General features: G+C 39.9%; 1 long non-coding RNA gene across 2 annotated transcripts in view; it reads right to left on the bottom strand.

The window, feature by feature from the left end:
- LOC136863038 (uncharacterized) overlaps positions 1 to 27,621 on the bottom strand; it is a 639,732-nt gene that overhangs the window by 139,461 nt on the left and 472,650 nt on the right. Inside the window, exon 3 of one of the 2 annotated variants that reach the window (XR_010859139.2) lies at positions 8,157 to 8,286. The exons of the other annotated variant lie outside the window; for it this stretch is intronic. This is a non-coding gene — a long non-coding RNA (uncharacterized lncRNA). Of the gene's footprint in view, positions 1 to 8,156; positions 8,287 to 27,621 lie in introns of those variants that run through there. 2 annotated transcript variants of the gene reach the window in all.

The following is a 27,621-nucleotide window of genomic DNA, read 5'->3' as shown; positions in this document are numbered from 1 at the left end:
TAATAAGTGTTCAATGATTTCCAGGCTGAACTGCAATGGATGCCAGAGCATTACCTAATACACTGGCCAGACCACAAACTTTTCAATTCTTGGCTCATCCAAATATAAATACGCACATTGGTGCAGACACAATCGTCATTCAGTTCATGAGGAAGACTTCACGCAGTGAGCGCATGGTATTGTACTGTATAAGTTCCGCGAAGGAACACTTTTCCCAAAAACAATTGAATCCATAGATATAATTTTTGTTATGCTTATCCAGAGAGTTTGTATCTGTACGGGAGGTGAATTAAATTTTGATGACAATTAAAATTAAGTCTGATAAAATAAAAAAGGGGAACATAACTTACGCGGGTTTACGGGACAAAACCCCGTATCTCACAATGCACTTCCAAGCCATTATTTTTCTTAAGACTGGTCACAGCTCCCAACCACATATGGATATATCGTCGTTGCCGGGACAAAACCTCCTATGTGATAATATATTTGGAGATATACTGACCCGCAGCACATACATTATGAAGAGCGAGAATGCTTTGACAATATGCACACAATATTGCACCTTAGATGACAGAACCTTACCGGCCAAAGTTTTAAACTAAAATATTTCACATAGGAGGTTTTGTCCCGGCAGCGACGATATGCAGCCCCTCAGGACGGTGTTCATTGTGTTCATTTTCCAATACTGCAGTATAAAGTAAAATGAACCTTAAATACTCTAGGAGTGCGGGATTAGGTCATAAACATATCGACGGCTTACTTCTAAGACCTCGTATCTCTCAATGCTCTTCCTATCCATTACTATCCTTAAGACTGGTCACGCCTCCCAGCCACATATAGATATGCAGTCCATCAGAATAATGTTCTTTGTGTCAATTTTCCTATGCAAACGTGTAAAGGAAAATGAGTCTTAAATACATTATACTGTAGGAGTGCGTAAATTCACCATGCAAACAACATCCCTGCAATACGGTATGGTAAGGTCCATTTTCCTTAACACATTATCATAGGAAAATGAACCCAACAAATTTACTCTGATGGACTGCATATAAATATGTAGCTGAGAGGCGTGACCAGTATTAAGGAATATAATGGGTACGTAGAGCATTGGGACATACGAGGTTTTAGAAGTAAGCCGTCCATATATGTTCCTACAGAGCGTACGGTGAGGTTCATTTTGTTTTACGGGTAACCCCCTATAAAATACCATGCTCTCAATCTGTTTTTGAGCGACTATATATACAGCTCACGTCCATTGAGGTGTGGTACCACCTCGAGGCACACGAGGACACATACCTGCCAAAATTTCCATAATCCTCTAGTTGCAACTATCTCTGTGGCTTTCCTTAATTTCACATTTCTTATCTCCAAATCATTAAAAACTGAACCTAACCATTGTCTCCCACTGCTTCTCTTACCCTCCACTATTCTCTTAGTAAGTAGAACTCTGTCCGGCCCCGCGGTGTAGGGGACAACACGTCCGCCTGTCACCCGGCGGCTCCGGGTTCGACTCCCGGCCGGGTCAGGGTTTTTAAATGTAATGATTAATATCCCTGGCCTAGGGACTGGGTGTTTGTGACGTCCTTAATCTTCCTTTCCTCACACACAGTATTCCACACTACCGCCATTGCAATTACACGCAGGTTCACACAATATGGTGCCAGTAGGGACAAAAGATCCACATGGGTCGACGCCCCGAAAAAATAGCACTTTTAAAAATTAAAAAAGTAGTGTTCTGCTAACCCGTCCCATCCTGCCCGCTTCTTGCACCGTTGTGAAACAGGGGCTGGCCTTCCCGTCCTGCTCGCCACTACAGCGCGCATTTCCCGTCCCATCCTGTTTCATTGACCCAATCCTGACCGTCTTGCATATTAGTACAGTGACAGGATAATGCCATTACGGCTGGACAGGTTTTCCTTCGAGGTGAGGAGAGATAATATCATTCCCATCCCTTTACAAAGTTTAATATTTTAATTGAAGGCCATGTCATCTCCGTACAGGCCATGAAGGGCCTCGTAGGTGTGGAATGTAAAGTCTTCCACTATCCGTAACCTCGGCACTGTGTGGGGTAGAGTGGTTAGCTCTAAGCCCGGCCACTTTTGACCCCAGGAATAAACCTGGTACTCACTTTTGTTGTAGGCTAAATTATTATCAGGGCCATGTCCACCTCCGGAAGTGGAAACCTCGTTTCTTACATTTTTAGACTTACTGGCGGGGAATCGACCGCACGTCTTTTCGGGTATAACAAAAACGCTTTTGCCGCCTCAGCCAGTCAGCCCGCAATATTTTAACTGAAGGTTTTTGAAAATGGATACCTTTACAGACGCCATGATTATCCCTCAAACTGTCGAAACCACCCATGCAATTTTCCACAAACACAAAGTTTCAAGTCACTCCTGCTCATGCATCCAGTCGTACCCTGCACTCAAGCCCACACAAGCCAGTAGTTAAATCTGACCCATCCCGTCCTGTTTCCACCACTAGCCCACTCTCTCACAGTCCGTCCCACTCCACCCTTGTGAAATAGCGGGCTGTTTCAGTATGATCCATACTGCAATGAGAGCGGGCAAGACACGGGGCCTTCTTAAACCTGTATAGGTAATCCCGTTCAGCAAGGAAGTGAAGAACCTAGGTATGACCCTGACTGAAACTCAGGACTGGTCTGCACACGTAATAAATACATGTAGAAGGATGTACGTGACGACGCTACACCCTTTGAAAGGACATAAGGCCATTTTACAACAACACGTAAAGATAAACCTTCTCCAAACTATGATACTAACAATACTTGACTATTGCCACATTGTCCTTGTTGATGCGACCCGTGAACATACTACGAAACATGAACGAGCATTGAACTCTGGTTTTCGATTTGCTTACAACTCGATTTATGATGCTCACATAATACGTACCTACACTGCTCTTCCCCGGATGAAACACGACAGGCGACGGAAGTTTCATGTACTTTGATATATCCAACTCTGAAGGAAAATCTACCCAATCACATTTCTTAAAAATTCCCTTTCTTATCCCCATTCCAGCATTAAAACACTAAATCTGGCACATCCCTCGCTCTTCCCGTCAACCACTCTTCAATGTGTAATAGATCCTTCGTTGTGGCTGGGTCACGACTTTGGAATTCACTTCCAGCTGCTGTCAGGAATTGTAAGTCAGTATCAAAATTTAGGACTGCATGCAGAGATTACCTGTTGAATACCGCTGACTTTTTCATGTTATTGGTGACGTATGATAATTTGGGTGATTGTGGTGTTTAGGCTAGTAACACTGCCATTCTAATGTACAGCCGAAGAACACTGTAATTTCTTATACTTAATATTAGATTATTAACAATATGTTTATTCTTATAGTGTGAATGTAGGCCTACATAATATCAAACCTAAAACTAATGTACGTAGATAACTGTTTATTGCAATACTTGTATTTCTGTTACCTTATGATGTATTGTCTTGTGTTTATGCATTGGCTTATATTTTTCAGTTTGTATGTTTCTTTATCAATATGACTTCTTCACCTTTCTTTTAATTTTATGATCCGGATTTCTTTTTATTTTATTACATGAGCTTTGGTTGTTTCATCATTATATCGTCACTCCTATGCCAAATCCAGTGCAGCCCCGCGGTTTAGGGGCAACGGGTCCGCTGTTACCGGTCGGCTCCGGGTTCCATTCCCGGCCGGGCCAGGGGTTTTTAATTGTAATGATTAATATCCCTGGCCTGGTGACTGGGTGTTATTGACGTCGTAATTTTTCCTTTCCGCACATACAACATTCCACACTTCCGAAATTAAAATTACAAGCAGTTTCATATACCATGGTGCCAGTAGGGGCAAAAGATCCGCATGGGTCGACGCCCAGAACAAATATTTTAAAATGCCAAATCCGCGAATGTGACAATTCTAATCCCATCCATTGTTTCCCTTAAGACTTTTTTTTGCTAGTGGCTTTACGTTGCTCCGACACAGTTAAGTCTTATGGCGACGATGGGATAGGAAAGGCCTAGGAGTTGGAAGGAAGCGATCGTAGCCTTAATTAAGGTACAGCCCTAGCATTCGCCTGGTGTGAAATTGGGAAACAACGGAAAACCATCTTCAGGGCTTTCGACAGTGGGATTCGAATCCACTATCTCCCGCATGCAAGCTCACAGCCGCACGCCCCTAACCGCATGGCCAACTCGCCCGGTCCCTTAAGATTGGTCACGCCTCCCAGACACATATTAATATACAGCCCATCAGACCAATTTTCGTTGAGTTCATTTTTCCTATGCGCATGTGAAAAGGAAAATGAACCTAAAATCGTTGGGATTCTTTTAAAACCTCGTATGTCCCATTGCTCTTCCTACCCATTATATCCAATAAGACTGGTCACGCCTCCCGGCCACATATGGTTGGCTTACTTCTAAAACCTCGTATGTGACAATGCTCTTCCTACCCATTATATTCCTTATGACTGGTCACGCCTCCCAGTCACATGTGTATATGTAGTCCATCACAACAATTTTCGTTGTGTTCATTTTCCTATGGTGACGTGCATGGGAAAATGAACCTTAAGTACATTAAACTGTAGGAGTGTTTAAATCCGCCGTGAAAACAACATCCCAACAATACTGTGTGGTAAGGTCCATTTTCCTGAACACGTCAGCATAGGAAAATGAACACTGCGAAAAAGGTTCTGATGGATTGCATATAAATATGTAGCTGAGAGGCGTGACCAGTCTTAAGGAATATAATTGGTAGGAAGAATATTGTAACATACGAGGTTTTAGAAGTAAGCCGACAATATGCAGTCCGTCAGAACATTTTTCGTGGTGTTCATTTTCGTATGCTGGTGTGTAAAGGAAAATGAACCTTAAATGCATTATACTGTAGGAATAAACAACATGCAAACAACATCCCTAAAATATGGTATTGTAAGGTCCATTCTCCTTTACAAAGGAACATAGGAAAATGAACACAACGAAAATTATTCTGATAGACTGCATATAAATATGGGGAGACGTGACCAGTCTTAAGTATTATAATGAGCAGGAAGGGCATTGGAACATACGAGGTTTTAAAAGAAAGCGATCGAAATGCATCACACTCTATGAGCGGGTAACTATGTCATGCAAACGTACATTCCTACGGTACTGTACAGGAAGGTTCGTTTTCCTTTACACTTTAGCATAGGAAAATGAACTCAACAAAAATCGTTCTTTCCGTGGTTTCCCATTTTCACACCAGGCAAATGCTGGGGCTGTACCTTAATTAAGGCCACGGCCGCTTCCTTCCAACTCCTAGGCCTTTCCTATCCCATCGTCGCCGCAAGACCTATCTGTGTCGGTGCGACGTATAGCCCCTAGCATACTAATACATATAAAAATCGTTCTGATATACCGTATATCGATATGTGCCTGGGAGTTGGGAGCAGTCTTAAGGGAAATAATGGATAGTTCATTGTCACGTTCGTGGTTTTGGCATAGGAGGGACGATATCTTCGCTCAACCGAGGAAACCTCGTATTGCACAAAGCTCTACTTATCCATTATTCTCCTTAAGATTGGTCGCGCCTCCGACCCATATATGCATACACAGTCCATTAGAAAAATGTTTGCTGTGTTCGTTTTTTTATGCCGGCGGGTAAACGAAAATGAACCTTAAATGCATTATACTGTAGGAGTGCGTAAATCCGTCATGCAAACATACGTGCCTACAGTACGATACCTATACCATTGACATACTAAAATGAACACAACAAAAATCGTTCTGGTGGACTGCACATGCATACGTGAGTGGGGGGCGTGACCAGTCCTAAGGAGAATAATGAATATCAAGAATATTGCGGAAAACGAGATTTTGCCGGTGCAGCGACGATGCGTTCTCCAAATCTGTTATTTAGCTTACCTACCATTGATTTTATAATAGAATAGTATATTTCATTTATACATGTATTATCTTGTCATTTACGTGGTTAAGTGTAATAGAGAGCCACGAGCACTAATTTTGCAATTGCTGAAGTCAAAAATAAATAAAAGAGATATTTTACTCCGTTAGCTTCACAGTACCCCACCACCGAAACCGATCTATACATATAACTCAGCCATCGACTTCATTTCTATCTCAGTCTTTACCTTCTCATTACGAGTAGGGTACACTCTTGCCATTGTACCCTCCACTTTGGATCAGTGATCAGTCTCACTACTTAAAAGTTCTGTTAATTTCTGAACTAATTTATGCCATCATGATATGGAGGTCAGCACTGTAGGCTCCCCACACGGTAGGCTCAGGTTCGATTCACAACTCTGCCAGAAATTAACGGCTGGTCTTTACTGAGGTGACCTCATTCTGACAAAATGTTCCACACAGGATCATAAATGTACTACTACCCTCAATTTTGAATAAAGGAGGCGTGACATTTCATTCAAAGCGTCACACATGAATTGGCTGGACTCTGACCTATGAGTGTCATATTCAAATCGAATGACGATATCTCTCACACATATCTTGTCAGGTATTTCCCATTATGAGTGTTGGTTCAACACTATAGCTGATGTAGACTGTGTCGAAACTTCCATCAGAATATATCAAATATAGTAGCAGTTGACTCTCCGCAAAGTTCGTTCTGAATGAGTCATTAAAATCGTTTAGTAACCACAATTCTTCTCATTAAATCTAAATATAATTCGATGTAGGGTAATTACAAATTTAGTTTGCAGTGGACGGTTTGAAACGAGATGCACTTATTCAAACTTCGCTCCGTTTAAGTGTGTGACATCTGTTGGTCAAACTCACAGAAAGTCCCCGCGGGGAAACACCAATGAATAAGTGAAAGAAGAAAGAAGGGACATATCGAACTGTAAAAATGAAACAAAATGGCGCAAATTGGAAATGGTAGCCGCAGAGGCGACAGAGTGAGAGAGACTGATGTGTGAAGGAAAGACGGGGGGCGGGGAGAAGGCGTCCTGAGGGGAGACGCCGAAGAAAGGAGGGAGGATGAAATGATATTTTTTTTATCTTTTATAAAGTGCTCCAAGACGGCAGGACGGAACGAAGGGAGTCAGCCAAGACATTCGCCAAGTTGATGAAAAGAAAAAAAGAAAAAGGAAGTAAAAGAAAATGTCTTTTTTATTGATTACGCGCCATGAGTTATGTGGACTATTGGAGGCTTCTCCGTCACCTCGCTCAAGCCAGCCGTCTTCCTCTACTGATTTCCTTCCCTGCCAAGAGGAAAAATTTCCAGACGTAAGGTTCAGTGATCTTAAACACGACAACATAGTCTCATTTATAACTTCAGCGACTTCGTGACAAAATACATCATTTCAAAGAAAGTTTACCAAAGAATTCCCAGTTGATTGAGAAAATGTTAAAATCACATGTTGTTCTGATCTCATATCTCAGGAGGTCCATATATCTGATATTCACGATTATCCGGTTAAAAAGTGTGACGTATGAATGGATCGCCACAGGGTAAGACGTGGATGTGCCTGTGTCTGCAGAAATCACTGCGGTCTGTGAAACATTCCTCAGCAACAAGTACCTTCCACGAACCAGTCATTTGAATCACCTGCACTCGACAAGAAACTCGACCTTATACGATGCAACAAGGGAGAAAGACTCCAATGTATTTTTTACAATTAGTTTACAATATTAGTTTTTAGATCACTCCTACACAGATAGGTGTTATGGCGATGATGGGACAGGAAAGGGCTGGGAGCGGGAGGGATAGGCCGTGGCACTAATTAAGGAAGTGCCCCAATATCTGCCTGATGTAAGAGTGGGAAACCACTGAAAACCATCTTTAGAGCTGCCGACAGATGGGTTCGAACCCAGTAACTCCAGAATACAAGCTCACAGCTGCGTGCCCCTTACCACACGGCCAACTCGCTAGGTACTGTGAATGAAGTGAACTGCATCTTGGAGCTGTATGAATGGTAACGTAAGGACTATGAAATAGTCTCCAAAGTACATGGCGTTCGAAAATTCCCATTACAAATTCCTAGGCCTGGTAGAGCGTACTGAATAGATAACGCTTTGAATAGGAACCCAAGATCGGAAAATTACAGTTTCCGTGCTACAGGTGCAACAACTTCAAATCAAGTGGATAAATTGCTCGCCATTGCTCGGTCGAAAGGGCACTTACGTCTGTGTATCAAGTTTACCTGTAATGGTATGCAACCAGGTTGACGCGATGCTGAGTACTTCGGTTAAATTGTTGGTCGCCACATCGAAGCGCAGTTGTAGTGGACCGGTTTCAGGAAGACAAAAAGTGATTGTTAAGTTTATGTAGAAAAACCTGAAAGGAGAAAACTGAATAAGTTTCCTTAAGTACATTACACTTTAAGGAGTGCGTAAATACGTCATTCAAACATACATTTCAACAGTGCACTACTGTAAGTATAATTTTCCTTTGCACGCAGGCATAGGAAAATGAACACAACGAAAATTGTTCCGATGGACTGCATATTCATACGTGGCTGGGAGGCGTGACAAGTCTTAAGGAAAATAATGGATCGGAAAAGCATGGGCAGATAGGTGATATTGCTTGCGCAGCGACGATTTGGAGCAAAGAAATAAATAAATAAAGAAAGAAAGAATGAAATAAAGACAATTGAAAAATACACAGCCCTTAAAAGAGATGCAAATCAGGTCACAAAAATATTAGGAATCCAAAATCACCAGGGAGGAAGAGATTTAACGTTATTACATCAAATAAGAACACGATGTTTACAACAAAGGTAAAAAGGGTTGTAGAGAGGCCTTCTAAAATATTTTTAAAGTTTTTCCATACAAGTTATAATTTATTGTAATAAGTTCATAGAGCAATTAAAAAACTAAAATATACTCTGATTTTATACAAATTAACTTCTATATTTCCTCAAAAAGACCCTCCGTGGCTCAGACGGCAGCGTGTCGGCCTCTCACCGCTGGATACCGTGGTTCAAATCCAGGCCACTCCATGTGAGATTTGTGCTGGACAAAGCTGAGGTGGGACAGGTTTTTCTCCGGTTACTCCGGTTTTCACTGTCATCTTTCATTCCGGCAACACTCTCCATTATCATTTCATAGCATTCATCACTCATTCAATAAATCACCTTGGGAGTGGCGACCCCATTGTAATAACAGCCTATATATGTTTAATTCATTACATCCCTGACCCAGTCCATGACTGGAAAACAGATTGTAGGTTTTTAGTTTCATTTCCCCAAAACTATCACTTTATTTGAAATGGAGTACTGTAAGTCACTCGCTGTGATAAAATTATGAAGATGCGAGGATCAAATTTCAAAAACCCGACGTTGATAGCTGTAATAATACGTGTGCTGTTGCCTCAGATACTTCCAGCATTACACAAGCTATAGTGCAATGGCCCCTCAGGATCAATCCCAGTCTTCAACCTAACAAAAACAGTTTGTCAGAGCATTATGAAATATCGTCTGTTCTATGCCAAAACAACGAATGTGACATTGCTCTTCCTATCCTTTATTGCCCTTAAGACCAGTCACGCCTCTGAGCCACATATTGATAAAGTCTACAGTCCATCAGAATCATCTTTCGTTGAGTTAATTTGCCTATGAAAAAAATGAAATGGCGAATGAATTTTAGTGCCGGGAGTGTCCGAGGGCATGTTCGGCTCGCCAGCTGCAGGTCTTTTGATTTGACTTCCATCGGCGACCTGCGCGTGGTGATAGGGATGAAATTATGATGAAGACGATACATTTACCCAACCCCCGTGCAAGCAGAATTAACCAATGGCAGTTAAAATTCCCGACACTGCCCGATATCGAACCCGGGACCCCTGTGACCAAAGGCCTGCATGCTAAATATTTACCTATGGAGCCAGACAAATTTCCTATGCGTCTGTGTAAAGGAAAACGAACCTTACTGTACCGTACTGTAGGAATGTATGGTTGCGTGACATATTTGCCCACTCCTAGATTATGATGCATTTAAAGTTAATTTTCCTTTATACATGGGCATAGGAAAATGAACACAACGAAAATTTTTCTGGAGGACTGCATATCAATATGTGGCTGGGACGCGTGACCAACCTTAAGAGAACTAATGGACTGGAAGATTATTGTTACATTTGTGGTTTTGGCATTGGAGCGACGATATGTCATAACAAGGACACGTAGGAAAATGAACACAACGAAAATTGTTTTGATGGACTGCATATCCACATGTGGCTAGGAGACGTAACCAGTCTTACGGAATATAATGGAAAAGAAGTGAATTGTCAGATACATGTTATTAGAATTAGACCATCGATATTTAATACAAGAACTTGAATATTTCAGGTGGTCAACACATGATAGCATTCAAATTTAACTTGAATTTAAACCATGTAAAACATGTTCTTCTTCTTCTTCTTAATCTGTTTACCCTCCAGGGTTGGTTTATCCCTCGGAGTCAGCGAGGGATCCCACCTCTACCGCCTCAAGGGCAGTGTCCTGGAGTGTGAGTCAGTGAGTCGGGGGATACAACTGGGAAAAAGGACCAGTACCTCGCCCAGGTGGCCTCATCTGCTATGCTGAACAGGGGCCTTGTGGGGGGATGGCAAGATTGGAAGGGATAGACAAGGAAGAGGGAAGGAAGCGGCTGTGGCCTTAAGTTAGGTACCATCCCGGCATTTGCCTGCAGGAGAAGTGGGAATCCACGGAAACTACTTCAAGGATGGCTGAGGTGGGAATCGAACCCACCTCTATTCATTTGACCTCCCTAGGCTGAGTGGACCCAATTCCAGCCCTCGTGCCACTTTTCAAATTTCGTGACAGAGCCGGCAATCGAACCTGGGCCTCCGCGGGTGGCAACTAATCACACTAACCACTACATCACAGAGATGGATATAAAGATACTTCTTAGAATTAAAATACTGCATTAATTTTGTTTCATTTCTATTTTACGAGAATTACTTACTGTTACGTTGTTCATTTGACCACTCACCTAAGTTTATCACGTGCCGACATACTGGGAAAACCAAGTAATTACTTTCACTGTAAATAGGCACACTTACAGTTCGTGGGTTTACCCTAGGTGGACCAAGCACGTTTTTGGTAACATGCTGGATCAAGGAAGCGCTAAATAATGCCAACCATTATATTTTAGCCATATGGTTGTATTTACAAGTTTTGTGTTAGTATTAATTCCTTATTAAGTGATTTAAGTAAAAAAGATTGTATAAAAAGAAACAAATATATAATTTAAATACGTATTTTAAATTAATTTATGAAGGTTAATACTTCAACAAATTTTTCAACATCATTCAAAACTTTTCCACCTCACTCACACACTCATAGCATATCGTCACTCCTATGCCAAAACCGCGAATGTTACAATGCTCTTCCTATCCAATATTTCCATTAAGACTGGTCACGCCTCCCAGCCACATATCAACATAGAGTAATCAGACCAATTTTCGTTGAGTTCGTTTCCCTATGCGCATGTGTATAGGAAAATGAACCTTAAATATATAATTACCTAAGAGTCGGTAAATATACCATGCAAACATACATTCCTACAGTACAGTACAGTAAGGTTCATTTTCCTTTACACTTTAGCATAGGAAAAGAAGAAGAAGTAGTGTGTAAGAATTTATGCATGTGATGTCAATTAAGGTGTAAAATACTGATAGCCGCCAACGACGGGTACATTTCATAGTAGTACACTTCCTGGACATTTGATCAACGGTGTCTACAGACTGTTTGGTCGAGTTATGGAATAAATTTATATCTGATGATATTTTTTTCAATCTTCAGAAACTTTGGCATCCTGATGTTGTGATGACAGCATGATTAGGTTCATATTAAGTTAAGGAATGTACGACACTAACTTCACAGGTGGTTTTCCAGATGCAGAGTGAGTGAATGCAAACTTGCTTTAGTGCAATTCTCTTCCATTTATGGTTTTTAGTTCTTCAGGAATATTTTGCAGTTATTGTTCGTGGTGTAAACTAAAGTAATTTTACACTTGTACAGATCTTCAGCAAGTTTGACCGATGCATAGAACCGATCAGTAGTCACATTCCGACCTGTGTCCTTTATTGGAGCAACAAACCTTTTGACAATTTCTGTAGGGCCTCTTGATTCAGAAGTAGTTCCTTCTTGTTTGCCAACATAAACTTACATAATATGATAGTCAGTCAGTAAGAAGTCTGATGAGGATGCCATATTTACCCCGGTTTTTCTTTCCAAAAATTAATAAGCATCCATCTCCAAACAGGGAAATCATTTCATCTATGGTAGTGTTTTTACCAGCCGTACAGTACTTTGGCAATGTATGTATGTTTAGTCATCAGCCCGAAGGCTGGTTGGATCCTCAACAGTTCCGCCATGAGCTGTCATAGATGGCCTAGGCATCACTGAAGAGGCGTACTAGGCATTCAAAAGTTGAAATCGACGGCTTACTTCTAAAACCTCGCATGTCTCAATGCTCTTCCTATCCATTACTATCCTTAAAACTGGTCACGCCTCCCAACCACGTATAGATATGCAGTCCATCAGAACAATGTTCGTTGTGTTCATTTTCCTATGCGGACGTGTAAAGGAAAATGAACCTTAAATACATTACACTGCAGAAGTGCGTAAATTCGCCATGCAAACAACATCCCTAAAATACGATATGGTAAGATCCATTTTCCTTTACACAATGCCATAGGAAAATGAACACAACGAAAATTATTCTAATGGACTGCATATAAATATGTGGCTGGGAGGTGTGACCAGTCTTAAGGAATATACTGGGTACGTAAAGCATTGGGACATACGAGGTTTTAGAAGTAAGCCGTCGAAATATTTCTCGTAAAGGAGCAAATCTGTCATTAGATCTCCTAACCTGCTTTGTGTTCTTATTATCAAATCTGTTGACAAATTGAAGATCACGAAATCGGTTCCGACCCGTCCCAGCTCTTGCGGCCATAAGTCATGGTAATCTAGGTTGTTGTCATTATTTGAGCCCATCAAAATGCGATGATTTCAGTTGGACTTGATTCTTCCAAACTCCTTCTCTCTGCTTCCTCGTTTGTGTGTCGCACAATTTTAGACATAACTTCATCAGTAAAAAACCTTCCAAAATATCCTTGTATTGTGGTTACTTGACCAGTTTGTCCATGCTTTCCACGTATCCTATTTGCAAATGTTCTTCGCGTGGGACGAAGTTAATTAGGTACATAAACCCTTCCACTTTTTGCTACATACTTCACAATTCTTGCACTTGCACTAATGTTGTTATCACTAATATTCCTATCAGTTTCACTGTCACCAAGTGTGTACAGTAACATTGAGTTCTGGGCCGTCATCATTATCATCGTCACAATCCATGTCGCAATCTGATGAACTACATCTCCAGTTTCACTAATACACTCATCAAAAATATCAAAACTTTCTTACCCGTGAGGTTCTAAAACTGCTTCCGATTCACCTTCTATGTTATATAATTATCTGCACATCTTTCTGATGATGATGCTTGTTGTTTTAAGGGGCCTAACATCGAAGGTCATCGGCCCACACATCTTTCTGAATCATACAGCAATCAGAGACAGAATAACACTGTTTATAAAATGAATATTCAATCCATGCAGCAATACAATATAATGTTCGTTTCCAAATAAATCCATTGTTACATGTGTTTCCAGTTTCGAACAATAAGGGCCATTGTTGTAACATACGTTTATAAATTCAAATAAATAATATTACAAGTTGGACCAAGGGAAGGCTATTTTGTGACCACTTCGATATTTAGTCCATATAACTTACTTAGGTTTTCAACCCAAGAAACTTCATTGTCTTTTTTGAATAGCTAAATTTATACTATTTCTGACACGAAATGAGAACAACATGGTCTGAACATGTTCTATACCACAATAGTAATAGTCCTAAGGAAGTGCGGACATACATTGATCTTCACTTGGTTCACGTAGATTTAAGAAACAATACCACCTGTCTCCCAATGCTCGTTCTGTCCATTATTTTTCTCAAGACTGGTCGCGCCTCTAAGCTTCAGATGGCTATACTGGCCATCAGAAAAATCTTCGTTGTGTTCATTTTCTTATACACATGTGTAAAGGAAAATAAAACTTAAGTAAATGATACTGTAGGAGTGCGTAAGTATGGCATGAAAACATACATTCCTAGAGTACGGTACGGAAAGGTTCATTTTTCTTTACACATACGCATAGGGAAATTAACAAAACGAAATATTTTCCGATGGACTGCATATCCATACATGGTTGGCAGGTGTGACCAGTCTTAAAGAAGATATAGGATAGGAAGAGCATTGCCAGGTACGAGGTATAGTTTCTTAATCCGCCAATTAGCACGTCTAAACGATCCTTATCGTAATTCAAACACACAAACGCATGATGTCATAATCAACAATTTCCCAAAACGGTAATAAGAATCAACATCATCTTGAAAGTAAATTGTGAATCTAGTATTGTTTTGATTAAGATACAAATGAATGCCTAAAACGACTGTCTTACTAAAACAAATAGACATACATGGTATTACATAGAAGTAGAATTTTATTGTCTAAAAGCATTTTATGTTTCTTCGTTGCTGCAGGTAACACTTAACTAAATTAATAATTTCATTAGAGTAAAAGGTGGAGTAGAGAAATACGGAACGTTTACATGTAAATAATATCTTATTAAAGGAGGGAAGTTTATAATAATTTAGAAAATAACTGCAGAAGCTTGAAATATGCTTTAAAAATATATATGTATTTCAGGATACAGAATATTTATAGACGATGCTATCTTTCGATAACATTTAGAAGATGCCACAGTCTCCTTTCAGGGAGTCCGTAGTTTGACAACACTTTTTGTACGGAAATGTTCCATTTTCCGTCCATCGTTTTATTATGTTGTAATATTTCTGGATCATATCCCATAATTTTGCTCTGAGATATCAGGTGGAAAATCGATGTACACAATTGATAATTGATATTCCAAAATTGGTATCTGTATATTCTTCAGAACATGACGTTCAAACGCCCTTTTCACTATTTTAATGTTATTTATGCATGCACACTAAATACCTGAGAGCTTTCTATTTTAACCTATTTTTTCCAGTCATTGACCGGGTCAGGGATGTAATGAAAGAAGCAGATATAGGCTGTTAGTACGATGGGGTCGCCACTCCCTAAGTGATTTATTAATGAATGATAGATGCTATGAAATGAGAATGGAGAGTGTTGCTGGAATGAAAAATGACAGGGAAAACCGGAGTACCCGGAGAAAAACCTGTCCCGCCTCCGCTTTGTCCAGCACAAATCTCACATGGAGTGACCGGGATTTGGACCATTTCAACATTTTTTAAATTAACCTTCCTACCCAACACTTTTGTTATTTGTTAAGAAATGTCAATATTCTTTATTAGTTCGTGTTCTGAGGATTATGAGTGCATTATGCTTAAGTGAGGATTGAATCTAAACTACACGTATAATATTTTTATGGTATTTTGAATAGAAAGCGCTGCTTAACAGAGCTCTTTGTTTATAAACAAAAATGTCTGTTACGGGCTGAGCCCTTAAAGATTACTAACGTGCTAGCCCGTTACAAGAAATAATAAAGAAGTTAGAAAAATAAACTACTGGATTTCTTTCCTCTCCTATTTATCTCTGTTCCTCCTAGTAGTATCCACTTCCTTCACTTTATTTACTACAACTAGCACAAACAAAATGTATCTACTACAGCAAATATTTATTGTGCTCAATGAGAATAAGTAACACTTACAATAATAAGTGAATATGAAATAAATCTTTAGTATAAATATCTTCAGTCTCTGTTTACCGGTCCTGAGATCTCACAACAAAGATGATTTTACCGTGGTTAGAAAAAGAAGCAGTGAACATTTCAACTACATTATTTTATCGACATGAATCCGGCTGCCGATACTGTTTACAGGAATTTTCGTCAAATTTTGCCCCCAAAAGTAGTTTGTACAAATTTATTTGTCCACATCACACGCACCCATGGTTTTTGGTCATCATCCGTAAGTCCTTACAACATTTTGTCCAATAAATTTTATTCACCATAGCTCTTTTGTCCAATAATCTTACTTGTCCATTTCATTCCTTTATTCAAAAAAATAAATTGTGCAAATATATTGAGTCAGACCACAAATGAGCGTGATTATTGTCGCGAATCTGTCAGTGAAATTCTACCCTTCCGTAGAAATGCAAGCATAGTTACATTATCTACTGGCAACTTCGAAATTATGAGTGAGTCATAAAATTTACAATGCCTCCAATGATTTTGAAGAGTAAAAGAAACAGGCTCATTTTCGTATTGTTTACCTCCGTCACGATTACAACGGAGATCACACCAGGCGTTATAGGAGGAATGAGAATCACCTAACATACTCAACGATATATAACAAATACTGATAAGCACAATATAATAGTGTACTAGCGAACCTTTCCCGGTCTAGAAAGCCATTAATAACGGCCGAGAAGATTCGTCGTACTGACTACATTACACATCGTAATCTAAAGGCCTTCGGACTGAGCAGCGGTCGCTTGGTAGGCATAGGCCCTTCAGGGCTCTAGTGCAATGGGGTTAGTTTACTAGTGTATCTTTCCCACAAATTTCCATCATCCAGATGGCGCTAATGTGGAGTTTAAAAAGTGGTGCAGCAGGTTGAGAGTTTGGCAAGAAAATCTCCTAATACCCACTGAAATTTAGAGACTAGTTATGGAGAATTTCAGTAATGAGGAGTTATTGGTAAAATTTCTAGAACCCGGGTTGAGTGGTTCAGACGGTTGACCCCAACTTGGCAGGTTCCATCCTGGCTCAGTCCGGTGGTTCCTGAAGGTACTCAAATACGTCAGCCTTGTTTAGGTATATTTACTTTCACGTAAAAGAACTCCTGCGGGACAACATTTTGGCATCTAGACCTCTACAAAACCCGTAAAAGTAGTTAGTGGGGCAAAGAGTAAACAATATTGTTCAATTACCAGAAAGGAACTGTATGAAAAGAATGATAAATTTGGAACATTATCGAAGTAGGCTAGCCGTACCAAGAAACTTGTATTATTTGATTATAAATCACCCATAAAATAGAACAATATCAAATATTACTTTCCTTGTATGACAGTGGAGTAAATTATCCCGATGGAATTTTAATTTCCACTGCATTACAAAATATCGACGGCTTACTTCTAAAACCTCGTATGTCCCAAAGCTCTTTGTACACATTATATTCCTTAAGACTGGTCACGCCTCGCAGCCACATATTTATATGCAGTCCATTACGATAATTTTCGTTGTGTTCGTTTTCCTATGCCGACGAGTAAACTAAAATGAACCTTACATGCATTGTACACTAGGAGTGCGTAAATACGTAATGCAAACATACATTCCTACAATACGGTAGAGTAAGGTTAATTTTCCTTTACACATAGGCATAGGAAAATGAACACAACAAAATTTGTTCTAATGGAATGCATATCCATACGTGGCTGGAAGACGTGACCAGTCTTAAGGAGAATAATCGATAGGAAGAGCTTTGTGGAATACAACGTTTTACCGGTGGAGCGACGATATACTGTTCATGGAATTGACTTTGGCCAAGTCATACTTCTAGTCTACGCAATGTCAGCTCGCGAAAGTGAAATAACGTACACAACTACTCTTGAACAACTACAGAATTATGCAACCCAAAATCACTTACTGTTGAATCCTCAAAATGCAATGTGCTAGTTTGCAATTGCAAGTTTCAACGCACTTAGGACTTTATTTAGTGAAATGCGCATCAATGATTGTATATTTCCTTTTCGGCAATGATTATGGCGTCTGTAAATTAATTGAGGACTTCCACAGTCCATTTTAAATTCTGATAAATCACGAGTAACACGTAATATCCTGGAGCTCATAGGGTTACGATTTGTGCCGTTAGATGAGTTGCAATTATGGATTTCGATAATTTAATGGATGATTTATGGGAGGAAGATGTGAGTTTAGCTTTGTGCTTAGAAATAACTTGCATCAGGTGAAGAGCAGCAAGCAGTCACCGTCGTGAAATTTCCCCAACATTTCTTCAGTGAACGTCGAATGTGTACCAGCTTGTACTGGGGGAAAGAATACAGCAGAAATGAACCTTAAATACATCATACTCTAGGAGCGGGTAAATATGTCATGCAGACATACATTCCTACAATACGGTACAGTAAGGTTCAGTTTCCTTTGCACGTTAGCATAAGAAAATGAACTCAACAAAATTTGTTCTGATGGACTGCATATCAATATGTGGCTGGGAGGCGTGACCATTCTTAATGGAAATAATGGATAGGAAGAGCATTGTAACATTCGTGGTTTTGGCATATGAGCGACGATATGTAATTAAAATAAACCACTTCTCAGTTGTGTTTTCCAATTTCCAAACAAAGTAGTATCATTGGACATTGGATATCTTGGGTCATGGAGAAAATGAACAATATGCCGTGGAAAAGGACAGTATGAACATAAAATGCTACGCACTCATACATATTTGGACATGATCCTTAGAAGAACCACATAAAATTGCACTAGAAGATCGGATGAAAGTTCCCATTACGACAGACTGGCGGTTTGCCGAGCCTGGTGAAACTCCATCAGCCTGTGTAAAGGTTAACTTCATAAATTTTGTTTTATCCACAAATGTTACCGTACCAACTGACCATGATATTTCTAAGCATAACTTCCTTCAACATTTATTACGCCTATAATTCCACAATTACTATTCTAAGAATGTACAAAATAAAATTATTGACTTCCCTCAAAATTTACGATTCATTATATCATAATGGTAGCTCTTGCTCAGTTAAGCTCTGTGCCTCAATATCAACTTCTCTATAACGTTTTTAAATCACAAAGAACCACAAACGTTAATACACGCAATACATTTTCAATATTTCTTGGTTCCAACGCTATAAATCTATACATACCGTCCCCAAAGAACATATACCACAAATGTCACAATGCTCTTCCTGTACATTATTTTTCTTAAGACTGGTCTTATCACTCAGCCACATAGAGAGTCCTTTAGAAAAATGTTGGTTGTGCACATTTTCCTAAGCACACGTGTAGAGGAAAATGAACCTTAATGAACCTTACTGTAAGAATGTATGTTTGGGGGACGAATGTACCCACTCCTACAGTAGGCTATACTGTATCTGAGGTTCATTTTCCTTTAAACTCTCGCATAGGAAAATAAACACTACGAACATTATTCTGAGGGACAGCATATAAATGTGTGGGTGGGATGCGTGACCAGTCTTAAGGGAAATAATATGTAGGAAGAGCATCGTTGCATTCGTGGTATTGGTTTCTCAGGGAGGATATCACAACACCGGATTACATTCGATTTCAAACTGTTTTCTCAACGAAGGTTATTTAAGGTAACTGAAATTTTTGATTGTTCATTAAGACATGTCAATTTTATATTGTATAATGTAAAAACCAAACCCTATGGTGCAACAGGCCTCGAATGACCATGGCCTACCAAGCGACCGCTGTTCAGCCCGAAGGCCTGCAGGTAACATGGTGTCGTGTGGTCAGCACGATGGATCCTCTCGGCCATTATTGTTGGCTTTCTAGACCGGGGGCCGCCGTCTCACTGTCAGATAGCTCTTCAATTGTAATCACGTAGGCTGAGTGGCCCCGAGCCAGCCCTCAGATGTAGGTAAAAATACCTGAAATGGCCGGGAATTGAACCCGTGGCCACCGGGTAAGATGCAGGCTCGCCACCCGTACACCGCTGGGCCGGCATATGGTATAATATAGGTATAAATTAAATCCACCTGCTTAAGTGGAAATGGAAGGCTAAAGTTTGAATAGCTTAGCACATTTAGATTTGGATCTCATGAAATAATTGAAGACTTTCCAGGAATAAGAATGTAAACATCAAGTCAGTATTTTTTCAGGAGAGAGTAGAATATTTTGGGGGGGTTATTTCATGGTATGTACTACTTGAACCAATTCCATATGCAAGTGTACAAATGAGTTTATCTATGAAAACAATATTGTAGTGTTATAACTTAAGGTTTCAAAATAATGCATGTATTGAAAGTGATGCAAGGGAAAAAATCTGCAAGTATGCCTTTCAGTTGTACATAACATAGAGAAATCCTGTTCATGCACTTGGAACGCAAATTATAGCAAATATTATTAATGAAGTAATAAAAAACAACTATAACAAAATAAATGTGAAGATGATATTCCAAAATATAGATGTTATTGCGTCCATGGCCTTTATTTAAATGGTCTCTTACACCTGGTGATTAACCAATGCAAGCACTGTGAATCATGTTTACTGCTGTCCCATTCTTACACCACGGAGGACGAAGTTCTGCTGGCTGTAAACCACCTAGAATTTCATGTGCCATATCTATAATTCCCCTTAAGACTAATCATGCCTCCCAGCCACATATTGATATACAGTCTATCAGAACAATTTTCTTTACGGATTTTTTTCCTATGCAAAAATGTCAAGTAATATTACTGTACCGTACTGTAGGAATGTACGCTTGCATGACGTATTTACCCACACGTAGAGTATGATGAAGGTTCGCTTTCCTTTACACTTTAGCAAAGGAAATCTTTACAGCGAAAATGTTCTGATAGACTGCATGTCCAGATGTTGCTGGAAGGATCGACCAGTCTTAAGGAAAATAATGGATACGAAGGGCATTGTCACACTCGCGGTTTTAGCACAGTAGCGACGATATGTTAAGACATGAGGTGACACCACAGCATAGAGGCTTGATGATACACCCTACTTCCACTGAAATTTAATTTCTCAAAACACTTTTGGCTATATCGTAATCCCGGGGAACTCTCAAATTTTAAGATGTTCCAGGTTAAAATGGTGTCTTTCTTGTCTAGGAACCCCTCCGTCAGCCATGATTTTTTTCAGATCGCTGAGTTAAAATTACTTTGTTCACGAATTTTTATATGAAAAAGCCACAGTTTTAAACCATCAAACAGTGGCTTATTCTAAATTATGGAGTAAACATGATTTCTTAAGTTGCTGGAATTGTCATAAGAAGTAAAGCTCCTGAGAGTTCAGTATTTAGTTTGATATTTAACCAAAATCATAGAAAACTCTTACCTATTTCTCGAATTGAGTATATTTAAATTTTATATCACTCGTTAAACTTAATTTCTTGCTAATTTACTCAACGGTACTAAATATCTTACTTAATAACTTACTTCCTTATTAACCAACTTACTTACTTACCACATATAGGACAGTGAAAATAAGGAAAACCACGTAAATCGTACTAAGAACCATACGTTGGTCTTAAATTTAGTCCAGTGACCTTACAACAGATTTATAAAGAAAGTACAAGAATTTTCGAGTTTTATCTTGATAGATAATCGGCTGGGGGCATGATTAGCTCCGTGTATTAGCTTCTGGCTTCTCACCAGGAGAGCTGCGTTTCGAATCCCGGCCGATCCTGGGTCGAGATAATAATGTAAAGAATCAAGTGGCATCAGGTCGGTCAACCGTTCTTTAATACCCAGCCTGAACCAAAATGTGCCTGGGTGACTCCAGCGACCCCAGAAATATCTGGTATGAACCGAAAAATAAAAGGAAAGATCTCAAAGATATTCGGCTCCTTGGCTGAATATCCTCGGTAGTGACCTTCGGTCAGAGGCTCCCACGTTTGGGTCGCGACCTTGTCGAGGATTTTAATCATAAACATTTACTTCCCTTGGCTCGTGGATTGGATCTTTGTGTTGTTTCCAACATCCCTACAATTCACGTATCGCCATCATTACTATCCTCAATCATGATAACACATGGTTCACATACATTGGCGAATGCCGCTCAAACTCGTCGGAGTGTCTGTCTTCCAAGGGCTGCACTTCAAACTACAGGGACACAAGGCAGTTTCAGCACTGATAAAATAATGATACTAAGAACAACAACAACAACAACAACTTCGTGTGGCTATTTCTAACCTGGTACAGTCCTGTGACCCTCCAAAGAGTATGGGAGACGTCTCTTGCATATGGGAACTGCGTGTAATTGTAGTGGGTTTTAGTGCCGTCTATGCGTTGCAGTAATGTTCGGGAGAGTATTAAACCCAGTCTCATAGCGAAGGGAATTAACAATTTTTGATTAAAATCTCCGTCTTGTTCGGAAACCGAAGCAGAGACGTCAAAATTCAAACACCGAAGCGCTGAGCACTCTGACATGGGACTAGACATTGGAGAAATAGAAAATGAGTACGAGTCTAAACTTCTCATGGACATTTCACACATTGGAACTAACAAATCGATGGCTTACTTCTAAAACCTCGTATGTCTCAATGCTCTTCCTATTCCTTACATTCCTTAAGACTGGTCACGCCTCCCAGTCACATATGGATATGCAGTCCATCGGAACGATCACCTTGTGTTCACTTTCCTATGCTAATGTGGAAAAGAAAATGATACTTAAGTACATTATACTGAAACAGCGCGTAAATTCTCCATCTAACCAACATCCCTAAAATACGGTATGGTAAGGTCCATTTTCCTATGCACATCATCATAGGAGAATGAACACAACGAAAATTATTGCAATGGACTGCATATAAATATTTGGCTGGGAGGCGTGACGTGTCTTACGGAATATAATGGACAGGAAGACCTTAAGACTGGTCACGCCTCCCAGCCACATATGGATATGCAGTCCATCAGAACAATTTTCGTTTTGTTCGTTTTACTATGCTGACGGGTAAACGAAAATGAACATTACATGCATTAGGAGCGCGTAAATACGTCATGCAAACATATATTCCTACAGCTCGTTACAGAAAGGTTCAATTTCCTTTGCACGTTGGCATACGATAGGGAGAGCATTGTCAGGTACGTGGTGTTAGAACTATGAATCTCTAAAGATGAAGAGTGATTTCTGATAGGAATATTTGTTGGTTCCAATGCGTGAAATTAAGAGCAAACGCCACAATCTCGACACGATAAATAATTAAACATGCATCCAATAAGTCAGCAACAACTCTTCAGAAACGGATGCACACGCTTTTTTTACCCTATAGGCCAAATATAATTCTAAGCAATATTTGAACGTTTCTCTGGTGGAAATTTACCAGTTACGCAGTTGTGTAAATCTATTGCAATGATCACTCACTCACACAGCTGCTTTACTTCCTCTAGAAGGCCTAATTACTACAACACAACTAGAAACAGTACCCTCTCTACTATCCGATAACCAGCAGGTTATAATTATCCCTCTGTGAGCGTGTTATAATCCCGGTTCACTTAGCCACCCTGCAGCACATCAAGCGAATGATCGGGATATATTTTGTCTCATTAAACCCATTATTTATTACCTTACAGAATATGTCTTGCTCGCTTGCTACAATGACGTATGAAAGAATATGACAATTGAATAATGAAAATATATACATCGAGAGATATTTCAAACATCGAATAATAGGATTTTTTTGCTACTGGCTTTACGTCGCACCGACACAGATATGTCTTATGGCGACCATGGGACAGGAAAGGGCTAGGATTGGGAAGGAAGCGACCGTGGCCTTAATTAAGGTACAGCCCCAGCATTTGCCTGGTGTGAAAATGGCAAACCACGGAAAACCATCTTCAGGGCTGCCGAAAGTGGGATTCGAACCTACTATCTCCCGAATACTGGATACTGGCCGCACATAAGCGACTGCAGCTATCGAGCTCTGTAGGTAATTATTAAGTAAGCGTAGAATAGGTAACGTTCATTTCAAATAGCTACTGATCAACAATAGGATAGTCGTTCTATTGAATTCCATTGCGCGGAATGGGTCACGTAGCTATGAGCCTGCATTCTGGAGATAGTGGGTTCGAACCCTACTGTTGGCAGCCACGAAGATGATTTTCCATGGTTTCCCATTATTACATCAGGCGAATGCTGTTGCTGTACCTTAATAACACAACGGTCACTTCATTCATAGCCCTATCCCTGCCCTACTACTACTACTACTACTACTACTACTACTACTCAAAGATTTCATTTCTCCCCTGATGTGGCAGGCGGGCCTCCTAGACGGTGACTCCGTCTCTTAGGCCAGGATACTTGTTACAGTGAAGGAGGTGTGCAGAGCAGGTGAGAGGGTTGACGGCCGTGACCTTTAGTAGGAACTGTCCGAGCATACGCCTTAATACCCTGTCCTACCGAATTTTCGCCATAAGAACTGTTTGTGAAACATATATGCACGTTCATACATGGAATGCTGATCACCCGTTCTTTCATTTTAACAAATGTGCCTAGTTCGATGCGCATTTGTTTGATATATACTTAAATTTCAGATCAACTGGCTATGAAGTGTAGTTTATTGATTTATTGAATGCTTGTTGATTTATTTATCGTGTCAAGATTACGGCGAAGAGACCACTTACATTTAATTAATTTCTTTATTTATTTGTTTATGTATTTACCAAGCGGAGCGACCACACGTGTTAACGCGCTGTGACTATGAATCCAGGCTCTGCTATTGGGAGAAGCGTGGATTCGAAACCCACCGTCGGCTCTCCTGAGAATGGATTTCTGTGTTTACTATTTTCACTGGATTTCTTTGGCATTAACTTCAGCTAAGGAAGAACGGCTGAAGAAGTGCAAGAATGTTGAAAGTAGCATGGTCCTAGGAAAGGTAGATTGCGCATAGAGTAAAATCAAATAAACCTTTGGAGAAAGGAAAAGTAGGTGTATGAATATTAAGAGCTCAGATGGAAAACCACTTTTAGGGAAAGAGGACAAGGCAGAAAGATGGCAGGAACATATCCAAGAGCTGTATCAAGGTAAGGACGTAGATGATATCGTTCTGGAACAAGAGGAGACTGTTGATGCTGATGATATGGGTGGTCCAATTTTCAGATCAGAATTCGACAGAGCTTTGAGAGACCTAAGTAGGAACAAAGCACCTGGAATTGATGACATTTTCTCTGAATGACTGACTGCTTAAGTGAAACCAGCAGGGCGAGTTTTTTTCCATTTAGTGTGCAAGATGTATGAGACAGGAGAAGTGCCATCCGAGTTTCGGCTGAATGTTGTTATATCTATTCCCAAGAAAGCCGGTGCTGACAAGTGTGAAAACTATCCCAACATTAGTTTATTATCTCACGCCTGCAAAATTCTAACACTTATTATGTACAGAAGAATGGAAATCCTAGTTGAAACTGAGTTGGAAGAAGATCAATTTGGCTACAGGAGAAATGTAGGAACATGTGAAACAATCCTGACTTTACGTTTGATCTTAGATAATCGAATTAAGAAGAGCAAGCCCACATAAATGGCGTTCGTAGATCTAGAAAAAGCATTTGATAATTTTGATTGGACCAAGCTATTTGAGATTCTCAAGGTGATCGGGGTTAGGCACCGAGAAAGAGAATTATCTACAATCTATATAAACATCACTCTGCAGTGATAAGAATCGAGGGCTATAAAAAAGAAGCAGCAATTGATAAAGGAGTGAGGCAAGGCTGCAGTTATCCCCCTCCTTTTCAATATTTATATAGAACAGGCAGTAAAGGAAATCAAGTACGAATTTGTAAAGGGATACACAATCCAAGGACGGTAAATCAAAATCCTGAGATTTTCCGATGATATTGTTGTTTTATCTGAGACTGAAGAAGATCTGAAGAAGTTGCTGAATAGTATGGACGGAGTCTTGGGTGAGGAGTAGAAGATTAAAATAAATAAGTCCAAAACGAAAATAATGGAGTGCAGTCGTACGAAGTCTTAAAGGAAGTGGATGAATATTCTTGGGTACCGGTACTAAAATAACTAACGATGGCATAAGTAAGGAGGACATAAAATACAGGCTAGCACAGGCAAGGAAAGCCCTTCCTGAGATAAGATATTTGCTCACTTCCAACATTGATATAGGAATTTAAAAAGTTTTTTGAAGACTTTCGTTCGGAGCGTGGCATTGTATGGAAGTGAAACATTGGACGATAACTTGCTCAGGTAGAAAGGGAATAAAAGCTTTCGAAATGTAGTGTTACAGAAGAATGCTGAAGGTGAGATGGGTAGATAGAATAGCGAATGAGGAGATACTGAATTGAATTGTTTAGAGGAGATCGTGGTGGCTAAATTTGAAGAGAAGATGAGATAGAATGATAGAACACATCTTAAGACACCCAGGACTTGTGGAGTTGGTTTTGGGGGGAAGTGTAGGGGGTAGGAACGGTAGGGGTAGATCAAGGTATGAATATGACAAGCAGATTAGGGCAGATGTAGGATGCAGCAGTTTTGTAGATATGAACAGGTTAGCACAGGATAGGGTGGCATGGAGAGCTGAAACAAACTGGTCTATGGACTAATGTCTCAAACAACAAGGAGTGACCAGTCTTAAGGAGAATAATGAATAGGAAGGATATTGTGGGATAGGAAGTTTTGCCGGTGTATCGGCGATATTATGCTGTATTCGGATGCAAGGCTATTAGCGTAAAAGTTTGTCAGTTTGGTACTAAGGTTCCTGACTTCCTGATAGTACAATGATATTGGTCATATTTATGACATCACCTGGAATATTTCTGCAAATTTTAAATTATTTTTGGTAAACCTCAACACTGAGCTAATTATTTAATTGTTGTTTTGTATTTAAACGATTATGTAGTATTGTGTGCCACAACAATGGTAAACAGGTGTCATTGTTGTGTTGTTATTGGCTCATCAGTAGGTTGCAGTCTACTTTAGTTTCCACGTGTCTTTTGATAACCGCTGCATAAAATGGATAAAGGAATTGAATTAACTCCCCGCAAGAAGAGTGTAATTATCGCGTTAGCTTCCGAAGGGTTTTCTGCACGTCATATCGCTTCAAGGATAGGATTTAATCAATCTACTGTTTTAAGATTATTGACTAAATGCAATGAAACTGGGAGCTTGGAAAGAGTAAAAGGGAGAGGCAGGCACAAGTCTTCTACTGCTGCCAGGGATAGGATTCTGAAGCGAATGTACCTGAAAAACCGACGGATGACTCCAGTGGAGTTGAAACGGGAGTGGGAGGAGGCTTTTTGTGTAGTGGTTTCTAGTGGAACTATCAGAAAATGTCTTTTAGATATGGGACTACCTGTTAGACGGCCATGAATGAAACCCCTTTTGACGGCAAGAATGAAGACAGCTCACTTAGAATGGGCCAAGGAACATGCCAAGTGGATGAATGAAATGTGGGGTAAAGTCGTCTTCTCAGATGAGTAAAATTTTATCTCAGATAAAATGATGGGAAAATATTTGTTCGTCTTCGGAGTGGGGAAGGATTTCCACCTGAATATCTTTACACAACAGTGAAGTTCTCAGAGAGTGTGATGGGCTGGGGTTTTACTTCAAATCAAGGAGCGAGGGCATTACATATTACTGAAGGAACAACAAATGCTGAGGTATACAAAGAAATTTTACGAGGAAGTTTATTGCTATAATCCCGGAGCACTTTACATAAGCAGAAAGGTCCATGTTCCAGGATGATTCTGCACCATGCCAGCTGCATGTACCATTTTCATCACATACCAGCCCTCCTGCCATTCTATGACTAACGGGAATAGAACCAGGGCCCCCGAGGATGGCAAGCCAAAATTGTAAGTTCACTGCTTAATATCCTCTGGGTCACCTAATTTATATTTCAATTTAAAAATCTAATAGCAAACCACCATTTCCGC

The sequence above is a fragment of the Anabrus simplex genome, chromosome 2, assembly GCF_040414725.1.
Source record: "Anabrus simplex isolate iqAnaSimp1 chromosome 2, ASM4041472v1, whole genome shotgun sequence".
NCBI classification, from domain to species: domain Eukaryota; kingdom Metazoa; phylum Arthropoda; class Insecta; order Orthoptera; family Tettigoniidae; genus Anabrus; species Anabrus simplex.
Note: the sequence above shows the minus strand (reverse complement) of the source record. Positions and strands in the feature narration are given on the sequence as shown.